General features: G+C 45.3%; 1 pseudogene; it reads left to right on the top strand.

Moving 5' to 3' along the window:
• Positions 1-13,347: 13,347 nt before the first annotated feature.
• On the top strand, positions 13,348-13,822 carry LOC128107979 (eosinophil cationic protein-like; annotated as a pseudogene).
• The last annotated feature ends 1,306 nt before the right edge of the window (positions 13,823-15,128 follow it).

The following is a 15,128-nucleotide window of genomic DNA, read 5'->3' on the forward strand; positions in this document are numbered from 1 at the left end:
TCCAGACAGTCCTGCTGGCCTAAGAAGGGAACTGGAGATCACAGAGGCATCACCAGGAATAATAGGTAAACTAACACAGTCCACCAATCACAGCTCAGAAGGGCTTCCCTACCCTCTATTGTAACTACCTCACCTGTCTATGGAGACACCAGAATGCTAAACCAGGAGGTGCCCATGCTCCAGATTCTATCAGAACAGAACAATGAGCAAGCCTCTTCAGCAGAGGGAGGTGGCAGGAGGCTTCCGAAGTGTGGCTGACGCTGAAGCGTCAGCTTAAGGGCCATACTCTGAAGAGAAGGAATCACCCCTTCAGATGCAGCCTGTTTACAGTGCCGTGTCCCCGCAGGAGGAATAAGTGGACCTGGGAATGAGGAGTAGAACCCGTCGATCCCACTTACTGACTGCTCCGCTGGGGCTACAAGAACTTCATTCCAGGGAGCATCGTGGTTAGACTGGATTCCAGAAAAGCTCTTTCCGGTGCAGCCAAACTGTAAAGCTTGTCACACCAGCAAATACTCAAACTGCCTTTGTGCAATCTGAAGGGAGCAAGTTCGGTACTAAAGCGTCTGGGCGCGCGGTGGCTATAACAGGCTCAGAAATCTGTTCTTTGGAAGTTAGACCATGTTTATGCTTCACAGATTTTTTTGTTTGTTTGTTTGTTTATTCACCTATTACCTTCCAGACCTCTGCCAATAACCGCTATCTGTGTTAATGAGAGTTCTGGACTACCTGTCGGTTGGAGCCAGGTGACGGCACGCCCCCTGCCGGCCAATGCAGCAATGCAGCCAATGCACCTTCCCTGGCGGTGGAAGTTGCCTGGCTCTTCTGCTGAGCCAGGCTGCATGCTGAAAGATTTGCTTCCGCTGGGGATGGGGGTGGGGGGGAGCCTGCGGGGAAAAGCTCGGACAAGGAAGCAAAAGAAGGTAGGGCAGAAAAGACCCTGAGAGCAGGACACAGGCATGCAGGACAAAAATGGGAGTGGAGCTAGAGCAGCCCCTGGGCATTCCCTGGAACAACTTTCTTAATAAGGTTATTCAAAGCACACCCATGTTGGTGACACCTTGGGTTGGAACCCAGATTTTAAAAAAGGAGAAGAAAGAAACTCCTTCCTGCCTGCGTGTCCTCACCCTCACCCTGGTAAGTTTATCCAGCTGTTGCGATAACATTTCTTCGCCACTCTAAGGACCAACTTCTTCCGTCTCCAATGTTGACTGACAACCAGCAGCCCTCCAGGAATACTCCAGCCCTCCAGCTCAGATTGGCTGCTGAGACATCCAACCTTGTGGACTAAGCAACTAGGAGGTTCTCAGCCTCTCCTAAGACATTCGTTGGAATACCCAGACTGTCACTGTTGTATTCTATAAACCAGTATCCCTGTGTGTGTGTGTGTGTGTGTGTGTGTGTGTGTGTTCCCTTTAGAAGACCCTACCAGAACACATACAATCCAATTTATATAAACATGGACTCATGCAATCAACAGCTGCATAATTAGAGACCACAAGATAGGCAACGTGAGAGGAGATGAGGAGTAAAGGCCTAGAGACCAGACTCAAATTCTATGAGAGAGAGAGAGAGAGAGAGAGAGAGAGAGAGAGAGAGAGAGAGAGAGAGAGAGAGAGAGAGAGTTGTAGTTGGGTTTTTGTTGTTGTTGTTTTACTCTTTAGGGGCGGGTCACCCAGCTCCCAGATAAATACACAAAGATTTATTCTCACTTATGAATGCCCAGCCTTAGCTTGGCTTGTTTCTAGTCAGCTCTTCTAACTTAAATTAGTCCATTTTGCTTTAACTATGTTTTGCCTCTGGGCTTTTTACCTTTCTTTTTTTTTTTTTGGTTTTTCGAGACAGGGTTTCTCTGTGTAGCTTTGCGCCTTTCCTGGAACTCGCTTTGGAGACCAGGCTGGCCTCGAACTCACAGAGATCCGCCTGGCTCTGCCTCCCGAGTGCTGGGATTAAAGGCGTGCGCCACCACCGCCCGGCTGGCTTTTTACCTTTCTTTATCCTATGTATCTTTCTTTCCTTCTTTTTTTTTTTAAAGGTTTATTTATTTATTTATTATGTACACAGAAGAAGGTGCCAGATCTCATTACAGATGGTTGTGAGCCACCATGTGAGTGCTGGGAATTGAACTCAGGACCTCTGGAGGAATAGTCGGTGCTCTTAACCTCTGAGCCATCTCTCCAGCCCCTTTCTTTCTTTCTTATTCTGTGGCTGGCTGGGTGGCTGGGTGGCTGGCCCCTGGAGTCCCCCTCTCCTTCTCCTTTTCTCACTCTGTCCTCTTCCTCCTCCTCCTCCTCCTCCTCCTCCTCCTCCTCCTCCTCCTCCTCCTCCTTCTCTCTCTCTCTCTCTCTCTCTCTCTCTCTCTCTCTCTCTCTCTCTCTCTCTTGTTTGAGCCTAGATGTCTCCTCCTATTTATTCTCTCTGCCTGGCAGCCCTGCCTATCCCTCTCTCCTGCCTAGCTCTTGGCCATTTAGCTCTTTACTAGACCAATCAGGTGTTTTAGGCAGACAAAGTAACACAGCTTTACAGAATTAAACAAATGCAACATAAAAGAACACTACACATCTTTGCATCATTAAACAAATATTCCACGTCGTAAATGAATGTAACACATCTTCAACTAATATTCCACAACAGACCGTTTCTAATAGGCCTTGGCTTTCTGAACATTTGCCATTACCCCCTTCATAAAATCTTCCCAGGACGGTGAAGAAAGAACTGCTTGCTTCTCTTTAATCAGACCCCCGCCCCCCCCCCACCTCCCATCAACAAGTTGCCAGAGTGGTCTCAGGCTGTCCCATGGCGCAATACCCACATTCTTTGCATATCAGACAACAAAATCGAGCAAGACACATTACTGTGCAATCAGGGTTCCTTTCTACAGGTTGTTAGTCTCACTAATGAAAGAATTTTTAGATATACTCGAAGAAAACTCGTTTTATTAGAATTTAGGAGAAGAACTACAGGGCAGGTAAGCTGACAATGCCATCAGCCACTAAGAGGGAAATGATGAAGACAAGAAAGTCATGCCTTCAGAATACGAGGCAGCAGTGTATGTCAATGAGTATCAGAAAGGGGTATCAGAGAAAGAGCGAGAAAGCTCAGAGTCAAGTCTTGGCAAACGTGCTTAGGATTTGGGTCAGTATCCAAAGGGAAAGTTATGGGTTTTGTTTTTGTTTTTGTTTTGCTAAAACTTGGTAAAACAGGCAGGCTTCGAAGTAGAGATCTGTAAGTAACTGCCTTGAGGTAAGGGCTGGAGAGATGTATTAGCGCATTATCTCATTAAGGGGAAAATTATTCCTTCCATCTCCTTAGTGTTTCTTCCAGTGACTCAGCTGAGGAGTAGTTTCTGTTGTAACTTATACAACAGGATAGGTTCAGAGAAAGCTGCTGATAAATCATCCTTCAGGTGGGCTTATTGGGAGAGCCTCATGGCCCCAGGCAGCCATGATAGTGTCTTGAAGTGGGAGACTATGAGAGAGGAGAGATACCACCACATCATGGCCACAGGCAGCCAGAAGAGGGTCTCCAGGAGAGGGAGGGGGAGATTTCCTTCAATTCCAGAGGACAAGGAGGCCCTCTGAATTGTATATACAATGTTCTGATCTTGGGAACAGACCTCAGGGTCAAGTCTCTACCCAGGGCAAGAGGCAGAATTCAGATTTAATTCTTTTGATCAGCTTTCCTTCAATGGGCCTGAAAAAGCCCATTATGGTAAATGAGAGGTGGGGTCCAAAGATAATTATGAGAGAAAAATCCATCCTCATGGCCTCCAAGCCTGCTAATGCTTATCTAGATACCTAACACTCACCTAGCTCTGCACAAAATGTCATTGAAATAGGAGAATCTCTGGAAGTAAACTGCATGAGACTGAGGTAGTTGGTGCTTGCCTTCTCCTGTCTCCAACTGGGTTCTTGTCCTGCCCTCCTCTAAGAATGGAGTGGAGAGAGATCAAAGACTACAAGTGGGAGGTACTTTGTCAGTTCAGAATTAACCACCTTAAATGGGATGAAGCAAAACAGACTGTCATGTGTTATGCCCAGATCCCAGGGACCCCCAAAAGACCACCAGAGACTGAATCCCATATGTAAAAGCAAAGAGCCTTTATTCAAGCTTGAGCTTAGACTCTCCATCTGTCTGTCAGACACAGCAGTGAGAGCAAAGAGTGCTGAGCTCAGGCAGGATGGGGTTTTGTCATATCAGAGATTGCGGGGAGGGGATTTGCAGGGTTCAGGACCCTGATTGGCTGACATTTGTCTAGGGGTATCTGTAAAAGGGGAATAGGTACATGCTAGGCTCAGGGACATCTTATCTAATCTTATCTGAGGGTTGGAATGTTTGGGATGCCAGGGCATCCAACCACAATGAAATGGAGCAGGCTGGGATCTAGAAGGCAGGCTGTGTCTATGCTGCCAAAGAGATGATCCGAGCCCCTCAGGGAGACCCAAAGGATTATGAATAAATCCCAGATATTGAGCTGTGAATTCTTTACACTGTTGGGCTCAGGGTTGCCTTTTACAAATTGTGGTTGTGTTCTATGTCTTCATTCCTGAGGTAAAAAGGCACTTTATTTTGATATTGCAAGAACACACCATTAAAGGATTTTAAACTTCTTTAAAAGTGAATTTTAGAGTTAAAAAAATTTTTTTTAATAAACTCGATATTTTTAAGAAACAGTTTTTTGAAATGTTTGAATTTATAAGGCTATAGGACTTTTTTAAATTTATAAGGTATTTTATTAAAATATCTTTATTAATATATGATTTTGATAAGTAGGTAAATAAAAGGTCAACACTTAGGACCATAGCTAAACACCAGAGACTGAGGTATTCCCATCTTATGATGCAGTAAGACAATGACCTAAGCAGTATGACTAAGAGCTTGGAACCACTGGCTTAGAGAATGTCTCTCCTTACTTTGGGTCTATTCAAGCTAACAGAGACTGGTTTAAAGATATATGTCTAAACTTCTTGGGGTTTTTTTTTTTTTTGCTAGCATTGTTAAGCCATCATTATTTTTGGTAAACTGAATCATACAGAGAACTGTTATGTTCTATAATGGTACACTATGTAAGGATCAGGAAAGTTCCAAGTTTCTTTATGGACTATGTATATAAATAAGTCTTATCTTGATACTAAAAGAGCTTCAAATCAGAAATTCTTATTTTTATTATACACTGTTAAAGATGATTAGGTCTTAAGATGTTTGGGACTGTACTTTACAGATACTGGTCCTCAAACTGTCAAAGACTTGCTGAATATGGCATTTAAGATATTTAAACTTGTATAACAAACAAGACTCCCAGATCCTAGCAGTGACCCCCAAGTTCTCCAAGAAGACAATAGACAGAGTGATGGGCGGCTCCGCCTGGGCTGTGGTAATGCTAACCAGTGGCAAAACTGCCCCAATGCCTTGCTTGTAGTCAAGGCTTGGTCCAAACCATGGACAGGAAGGACACTGGAGAGTTGATTGCCTCACTTTGCCTAGGCAAAGTAAGGTCAGTCTCTCCCATGCTTCTCCTCCACAGGAAAGCCTCCCATCTTCTGGGGCTGGCAGCCGAGACTGCTGTCTTGGTACCCCTGCACCCAACGCCATAGAGACCACAGGAGCCTGAGATAACTGTTAGGTAAAGGACTATGGACTAGTCCTTGTCATATGGGTGGGTCCTTCTCAGATCTCTGACACTGACCACTAAGCTAACTGTAGCTTTGTCAGCTAAGCAGCCCCAGACAACCAGGTTCTTCCCCAAGGCTGTAGCCACCTTGTTAGTTCATTAGTTAGTTAAACTAAGTTTCTTGTTTTAAAAAAGGCAGACAGGCTTGCCTTGTTCACAGGCTACATATTAAAGACAAACAGGTTTCAGATGTAACTTTTCACTAAAAGACCATACCTTACAATGACTGTTCTCAGTAATAACTGCTTGTGTCTCTGGTAAATGATTAAAGTCCATATAAGGTATGTAAGAGTCTGGTTTTTCTTTTTCTTTTTCCCCCAAGACAGGGTCTCTCTGTGTAGCTTTGCACCTTTCCTGGATCTTGCTCTGTAGACCAGGCTGGCCTCGAACTCACAAAGATCCTCCTGCCGCTGCCTCCTGAGTGCTGGCATTAAAGGCATGTGCCACCACTGCCCTGCTAAGAGTCTGAAGATATAAAGACTTAAGTAAATTCCAAGGGTCTCAAAAATGATTCAAGATATATAAATACAAAGTGTAAAGATATATTGTTACACTGAGATTTCAAAGGTTCAGACTTTTAACACGGACACATGGAGTTCTGATAAACTGCAAAAACACTGACTACTTACTCTTCAGTCACAAGATCAAGATTTTAAATTTCCTCTGGTTGTCTTCTAAGCATAGACTTAAAGGTACTTTTCACTGGGCTAAAATATATATCAAGCTCTCTAGACATAGGGAAAAAATGTTCATGCTTTTTAACCCAAAGCCACAGCCTTTGCCCTGACACCAAGGTGTAAATCTGTTTCAGTTGCTTTACAGACACCTGTTAACTTTTTTACTACAGTGTGGACTTCAATACAGTGGTTACTGCTAATGTACTTAAAACTTTGATCTCCTTTGGTAAACTAAAAGTCATGTAAGCGTCAAAGAATCAAGGTCATAAGGCTTGAATTCACCTGTCAACAGGTCAAACAAAAAAGTTTCTAATGAGAGGTTTTTTTTTTTTTTTTTAAGGTCCTGAATTTTAACTTCTGTCTCTAGTCTGTATCTCAGCAGATTTCCACTTGGCTGATAGACACACTATCCAAGGAAGAACTGCAAACTACAAGCCCCTGAGCTCTGGACTTGCTGAAAGCTGATGTAAACCAGTCTAGCCAACGTAATCGCCATCCCTCCACACCACCCCCCTACCTCCTTCCCCAGTCCTCCACCTGGATCAGCTAATCAGATGCCTCTGATAAATGCCCCATTACCCAGCCTTTGACTAGCCTTTCAGCCTCCCTGGGCCCTGACAATAGACACCCTGTTTCGGCTGGAAGCAGCTACCGAAGAGAGTACATCGTCCCTGTCCCCATAACGGGCTGAAAAGGGCTCAGTAAAAAGGAAACTCCCTGACACAGGGGCCAAAATGGAGACCTGTGTTGCTAATTGACATACAGGGAAAAATGGGGTCAGATGTACTAACAAGCCGATTCATTAACTAATAGTTCTACGATAGAATAGGATACTTGGCCTGCTTTATACAAAACAAAAACGTATCCATCCATCACAGGGCCTTTGGCCCTTCTGCTTCTGCTAATTACTGTTGGTTCTTACATCACTGATACAATAACTGAATGATAATTCCTGTTTGGGTATCATTAAACTAATGGTTATTAAGCCCAAATGTAAACCAGTACCCATCATAGAGTCAAGGGTTTGACCCAGGATACAACTTTAGGGGAGAATGTTAGACCCTATGTTAACCTGTATGCCCCACCTGCCCAAAGACCAGGTGACTTCCTGGGATTCTGAGAATTATAGTTCTTGAAAAATAACAGCAAAGCCTCATGGGAAAGTACAGTGGCCTAGGGGTTTTGTCCATATAAGCCCCACCAACACGTGTCCCGAGGCCACTCAGCTGGAAAGTTTCCAGGTGGTGGTCCTTACCAAATTCCATCTTGGTCAGTATTTAACATTTTAATAACTGCTTGCTTTAATTTGGCCAAAATGGTGGAACTGGTTTTTCTCTGGCAAATTTCAGGATTAACACCTGCTCCGTTCATCTGAGGGATTTCACTCGGCTGGGTGGATGGGGGAGTCAACTGGTTGGTCCCTTCTGCTGTCACCCTTGGCGGCTCCTTTCCCCTAAGGTTTGAGTAGAGCGGCTGTCGGCTGTCGGCAAACTCAGTGTGGGAGGCCGCACCTACCGCTAACTTAACAACAGCTTCACAAGAAGTCACCACTGGACAGGGACGGAGGTACAGCACCATTCCATCCCCCGCAGCAGCCTGAAGAGATTTCTTCCCCTTAGGAATCCGCCCAGACCTGGCCAAGGTCTGTGGCTTCAGGTAAGGGTTCCAGGAAGAGTCCGTGTGAAGCGCAGTTGGCTTTATCAGCTAGAAGGTGCTTCCGGAGAGAGAAGCACACCTAGACAGTGTGGGCACCTCACGAGTCACAAGGAGGTGTCTTTACGGTAGGAACATGTAGGATTTGGGCTAGGCAACTCTTCCCTTTCCAACGTTGTTCAAAGAGTGTAGCTTACAGGGTTAAACGGCAAAGAATTTTCCTCCATAAACAAAGTGAGATGGGCTTCTTGTGGGTGCTGTTTAGGTTTAAGAAAAGGAGGGGAGGGCTGCTGTAAGGGTCTAGCAGAGTTTCAGTATCTAGGGTAAACGTTAGAATGAATAGTTGTTTTCGCTGTATCTAGGATAAACGTTAGAATGAATAGTTGTTTTCACTGTATCTAGGGTAAACGTTAGAATTAATAGTTGTTTTCACTGTGTCTAGAGTAAACATTAGCGTGAATAGTTGCTTTCTAAAAGTGTTTTGGCCTTGAAGAAATCATGGTGGAAATCAGTGATTGTTTTCTGTGATTTATGGAGTTGTTTTCTGGAGCAGCTTTACAGTCTTTGCATGACTTTGGTCACAAGACGCTTCTGGCCCACCTGGAGCTCTTGGATTATTGGGCACGGCAAACAGTACATAATAAGGATTGAACTAGCAGGGCTGTGAGGCTTTCCTTCAGACAGACATATGAATTAGAACAGGGACTTTGGTATGAGGAAATATTTTACCCAACAAACAACTTTGTGTAACCATCAATAAAAACACCATCAGAGGCTGAACCTTCCTGCTGCCACACAGGCCTGAAATTCATCTTGGAGTGACCTCTTTCTTTGATGACTCACATACCACAGAACACCCTAACAGAGTGCTAAAAACTTAGAGCCATGCATCCTTTCAGTCCTAAGTGAGGAGTTTATTGACTGTCCCTTGACAAGTTGTTTTTGGGAGACATACTGTCTCCGTGTTCAGTTTTGGACCCCTCAATGGTGCCTGAAGTTTTCTAACTTTGCCAGCAGAACAGAAGAGCCGGATGTAATAGGTCAGGAGGCTGTGGGTTTAAGACGCTGCCCACTCTTAGACACCTGAGACATCAGCGAAACAGTTGCGTGCTTGCTTGCCTGTGTGCTCTCCCCTCTCTCTCCCCCTCCTTCTCTCCCCCCCCACCCCCCACCCCCATCCTCATCCCACCCCATCCCCACCCCATACAGAAAGTTAAGAAGCAGCCCTGATGTACAGTGGCCTTGCAGTACAATCCCTTCGGATCTCAAAGAGAAATGTATGCTCTTTTGCAGTACCTGGCTCCTTGGCGGGTGGCCTGCATCAAAATTAGGTGTGAAACTTCCGATTTAAATTAGGGAGGCCTCCCAAAATTTCAAAGCTCAGATGCCCACTTTGTTGTGAGGTTCCTCTGAAGTTGTCCCTGCCTTGGGTCCAGTGCTTGCGCTCACTCTCGCTTTCTTGCTCTCTCTACTCTGTCTCTTAATGAAGCTAGAGGATTTGGAGGGGGCAGGATCTCCAGTAACTCAGATGGACTTCAAACTTGCTATATAGCTAAGACTACCCTTAATCCTGATCCTCCTGCCTCCATCCTCACCTCCCCAGTTCCCCACTTCCCACCTCCATAGCCCCACATCCTCACACCTACACCCCACCCCCATGTCCTAGGTTGACATACTTCAGTTAACAAGAACAGTTAGTCAGAAGCAGAACTACAGAAGCAAAAAGCAAGGTTAGTACATTTAGAGACTTGCCCAGAACTATGGACTTTGATAGATTAGGTCTTTGATTTCATTTTTGGCAAGATGTGCTGTCTTCATGCTGAGTTTTATGGCCTGAATGGTGGTACTTCCATCATGGAGTCAATTGTGCTAAGGGGTGGGGTCATTTACACTTTCAGTAAATGATGTTTTGAGGTGGGTTTATGAGGGGAATCATGAGGTCTAGGAAAGGAGAGTACTAGACCAACAAAGTTGTGCATCATTTTAGCCCTCAGTGGCACAGCTGTGGGCATCACAGGGACTTGGAGTGGGTAATGGTAGACAGAGACACAAACACTGGGTTCTCTTCAAGAATGAACAATTGTTACTTTCCCACTGCTGTTTATATATGATTTAGCTAGCTACCAGAAGTCTCACTACAGGCAGAACTTGAGCAAAGACTCTCTTTGTCCCTCTTACCAGAGTTCTTCCTTCTGCCCTGCCCTGCCCTTGTGGCCTTGTTTTGCCCTGGAGGACATTCCTCCTAGGATCTAGATCTTGTACCTGCAGTTTTCCCTCAGTCAAGGGACCACATCTGGGTCAGTGCTTGAGAAAGGAGCTGCAGACCATCTGGACACCAACAATTCTGTCTCTGTTGAGAATGGAAGGTTCCTCGTTTAGATGCATAAAAGCATATATACATTTTTTTTTCAGATTGACCTACAGATTCAATGCCATTCCAATTAAAATCCCAACCAAAGAGGTGACTGCCAGGCTAGGGACAGAGTATCCCACCATCCATTCTATCTGTGCACACTACATGGGGTGTGACAGTCACCCCTCAATGAGTACCACAAGAACATCTTCAGTGGCACCAATCATGGCTCCCAGAGTGAGGACTTGCTGTACCTGACCACAGCCAACAAGTGGGGGTTCCAATCACCCACAGCAAGTATGGAGTGACAGGTGATGAACCACAGGGTTCACCTGGAACTACATGCATAGAGTCACTCTGCAGAATGGTGAGTGCACAAGGGAGATGCAAGGCCTTTCACAGACCCTGCCTGCCTGTGAGGTCCCTCTATGGTGCCTGTGCAATTCCAGAAACCTGATCAAAGGTTCAAGATCTGCTTTTGTTCAGTAGCCTTCCAAGGAGATGTATAGGAGGCCCCCAAACATGAAGAAGACAGTTTTAGCTTCATGCAACAATGTTCTTTGAGCTTTGGAAAAAAAAAAACACAGTTAAACTAACTTGCATCATTGTGCAAATCAGCTTTCCACTGTTTGATAGACACCTGAGACAAATGGCTTGAAAGAAGCAAAGATTTAGTTTGATTCCTAGTTTCAAAGATATCAGTCCACGGTCAGTTGGCTCCCTTGTTTGGGGGTCTGTGGTAGAGAAAAGAGCATGGTGAGAAGCACATGCTAATCAAAGCTGTCAAGGTCATAGTAAAAGAAAGGGGGCAGAAAAGGGCACCTGGGGTCCCAATATGCCCTTCAAGGACTTGCCCACAGTGTCCTAACTTCTTTCTGCTGAGTCCTGTCTCCAAAGGTTACCATCCACCAACAGCAGCACAGGCTGTGGACAAGCATTTATTACATGAGTCTTTCAGAGATATTTAAAAACTGGCTCATAAGCTGGGTATGGAGGGTGCAAGTCTATAACCCCAACACTCGAGAGGCTGAGGCAGAAGGATGGCAATTTGGAATCCCTTCTGGGCTTCCAAGAAAGTTAAACCAAACCTAGGCTACAGAGTGAGACCCTGACTCAACACTTCCTAAGCACCCCCAAAAGATGAGTCCCTAAAACCAGGTCATTGTGACAATATTATACATACTGTGCACTGTTGTTTCCATGGACAGCCCTGCACTTGGCAGAGCTGTGGTCAAGACTCTGCTGACACTGGGCATCTGCCAGTCAGCAGGTTAAGAGCAGTCATTGCCACAGTATCCCAGGGTGGAAGAAATTCCAAGTGCTGGACACCTGCTCTCTCCAGTGGAATCTACACAGAGATGTCTTCCAAGTGGGACAACAAAATTCTGTGGTCTTTATGACAAGTGTGGAAGTATTTCTTGATATGCCTTATGACATTCATCAAGTTAAAAAAAAACTACTTACTGCTAGGGTATAATTTTGGGTGTACTTCACAACATCTGGAAATGTGCCACTGATTGAAATGCAAGGGAGGTTTTTAACAAAAGAATTAGAGGGTTTTTTATTCTGTTGAAGCCAAAACTCACATCCATGTTGCACTAGGGATGTAGCTCAGTGTCAGAACATTTATCTAGAGTGCACAAGGCCCAGGTTCAAGCCCCAGAACAAAGACACATACAAATTCACATGAATGTTTAGTTTATTTTGATTAACTTTGACTTATACCAAGGGATCTAAGATAAAGAAATGTTCTCTTGAAGGACCTCAGTGTAATACTAGATCCTTTGTACTAGTTCTGGAGGCAGATATGGGTAGTTGGAAATGGACAAAGTAATCTTATGCAGGAAACAATCAGAAAAGTATTATGCGGCATGACCTTAGTACATTTTTTTTCTTATTGTTTCTGAATACAGTTTTTTAAAGTTTGTTAACTTTAACTTATGTGTGATTGTGTGTGTGGATGAGATTGTGTGTGTGTGTCACATGTGTGAAGACACTAACAGAAACCAAAAAAAAAGTGTCAGATTCTGTGGGAGCTGGAGTTCTGTGCAGTTGTGAGCTCTGGGGGACAAATTTGAGTCCTCTGGAACAGGTGTCTGGAAAAGCCGGAAGTGTTCTTAGCCACTGAGCCATCCCACCGGTCCTTAAGATTTAGTTTTATTTGTGTGTATCTGAGAGTCTGCATACATGTGTATGTACACGCCAACAGAAGCTATCTGAGGACCTGTGATCCCATGGAAACAGAGTTACAGACAGTTGTAAGCCATCCAACATAGGTGCTGGGACCAGACTTAGGTCCTCTGGAAGAGCAGCAAGTGCCCTTAACCACTGAGGCTTTTCTCCAGTCCTCAACATCATATGATTTTAAAATTGAGGGCAGAAATGTAAATATCTCTTAGGAATCTGGCTTTCCAAGGCTCTGTTTTCTCTAAGTGCCTAGCTAGGCTATCAGGAACCTTGGTCTGCCTGTAACGTGGTCATAGTCACAAAATCTGCAGTCAGTCGGCAGGGGATACACAGATCTTTGTGCAGAATTCATAGTCAGACTTCAAACTGCCCTGTGCAAGATGACTTGGAGTTAGATTCCTTATAGCAGAGCTAACAGCATCGGTTGGTTGGCCAAGTGAAGAAACAGAAGGCTGGTTGCACAATGAGGGGATGTGCCAGTCTGTGGGTTCTGCATGTTGAAGACTCCAGCCACCTGGCTCTGCCAGCTCCACCCACAGGGCTGTTCTATATGTATGGGCCCAAGTGGAGCTCACCCGTTATCCCTGATTTCCAGGACAACCAGCCTTGTGTTCTCACAGGAGCCACAACACAGACTGGGTAAGACACTGAGCTCTAAGACTGGGACAGGAGGGGCAGGGATGGGCCAATGTCCAGGAGAAAGGGAACTGTGAGCCCACAGCACCAGCAGAGGGCCTTCAGGAGGAGTTAGGAAAAAGTGAGCCAAGATGGAGAGTACTCACTGCTCTTCTGTTCTCACAGGAAACATGGGTGTGAAGCTGCTTGAGTCCCGACATTGTCTCCTGCCGCTGCTGGGACTTGTCATGGTGGTTGCTTCATTCCCAGATCGCACCAAATTTAACCCCGTCTGAGAAGTTTGTAGTCCGGCATATAAATATGAGCAGCCCCTGATGTACTATTGCAATGAAGGCAGTTAACAAATTAGAAGAACATTGCAAGGACACGAATAGTTTTCTTCATACAAGTTTTGCTGCTGTTGTTACGGCATGTGGCCGTAGTAATGTTGCCTGCAGCAACTGGACATATTCAAATTGTCATAATAGTCCAGCTCTGGTGTCTTTGACTTACTGTAACCTCACAACTACAGGAAGCCATTATACATGATGCCAATACCAAACAACATGAACAAGGATGTTCTACAGAGTTGCTTGTAAAAACAGAACTCAACATGACACTCCTACCTATCCAATCATTCCGGTTCACTTGGATGGGATATTTTAGCTCCTGTACCAGCACTTTGTGTCTTTGCTCTATATCTGCTAGTTCCACGGTTGTAGTAGTGAAGATCTAATTCCTCTGTCTGCGCTGCCATGAGCACCTGTCCTTGTGAAACCTGTCCCTGCCTCCCTTCAAATTTAGCTGAACAGATATCTTTTCTACTCAATAAACACCTTTGCATACTCATCTAGATCTCTGCATATCTGTGTGTGTGTGTGTGTGTGTGTGTGTGTGTGTGTGTGTGTGTGTGTATGTGTGTGTGTGTTGAGACAGGTCCTCATGCTCCCATAACAAGCTCTCTACCAATTGAGTCATTTACCCAGTCCCTGGGAAACAAATTTGAGTATGAGCGAGATGGACATCTTTCCAGAGTGTGCCTACAGTGCATCTTCCCTGAAGTTCATCTGTGGGAAAGAAGTGACTGGTAGAGGGGACCAGAGAAGTGGAATCTCTCATGAGACTCTTCCATACCTCTCCCCTGCATAGCTGTCCTCGGTGGTGAATTGTGAGATCATTCAACACAAACCAGGAAGGCACAGATACCAAGATAAGGGAACTGGAATCCACACAGAAAGGAGATGAATAATAAGAGGTCCAGCCCTGACTCCTGACTACAGAACTGTGTCAGGAAAGAGGGAAAATCAGGAAAGGGCTATCTCTGAAAAGACATGGGCAAACACATCATCAGCTGATGGGACAGTGTGAGTCTTCAGGTATTGTCTGGTGCAGAATGCAGCAGAGGTGTGACATCACCAGGTCTGTACCTCTCTCTCTCAGTCTGGATCCCCAGCTTCCCCTTTGCTCCTCCTTTGTGGGGCCCCAGATGCAACCCTTGGCCTCTCCCCACCACTGGACAGTGGCAGTACTTCTGTCTCTCAGTGGATAATGCCCTGCAGGGCTGCAGGGAAACTATTCCTCTGGGGTAGCAAACACAGATTCTGCTCTTCAGGTTGGTGTGTGGAATCTGCACTTTACACGTGAATACTAAATTGGGGAGTTGCAGGGGTTGACATAATCCACTGACTTTAGGTTAAATTGGGTCAGCAGGAGGTCATCTCATCCTCTGACTAACACAAAACTGAAACCACATCCTGTGGAGAAAGCTGTGAGCCTGTCTCGCCTTTTACCACAGCCCATCTCTTCCCATTCAGGAACACAGTGTCTCTCACAACAGAAGGAACAACGGTCACTCACCCGCCCACCCTGTCCGTGTGCATCCACCCTGCTGTCACTTCTCCATCCACCTGTTCCTTCCATCATTGACAATCATGTGTTGAGCAATTACTGTGTTCTCAGCACAGCTCCACAG

This window comes from Peromyscus californicus, unplaced genomic scaffold, assembly GCF_007827085.1.
Source record: "Peromyscus californicus insignis strain IS unplaced genomic scaffold, ASM782708v3 Scaffold_12__1_contigs__length_115047231, whole genome shotgun sequence".
NCBI classification, from domain to species: Eukaryota; Metazoa; Chordata; class Mammalia; order Rodentia; family Cricetidae; genus Peromyscus; species Peromyscus californicus.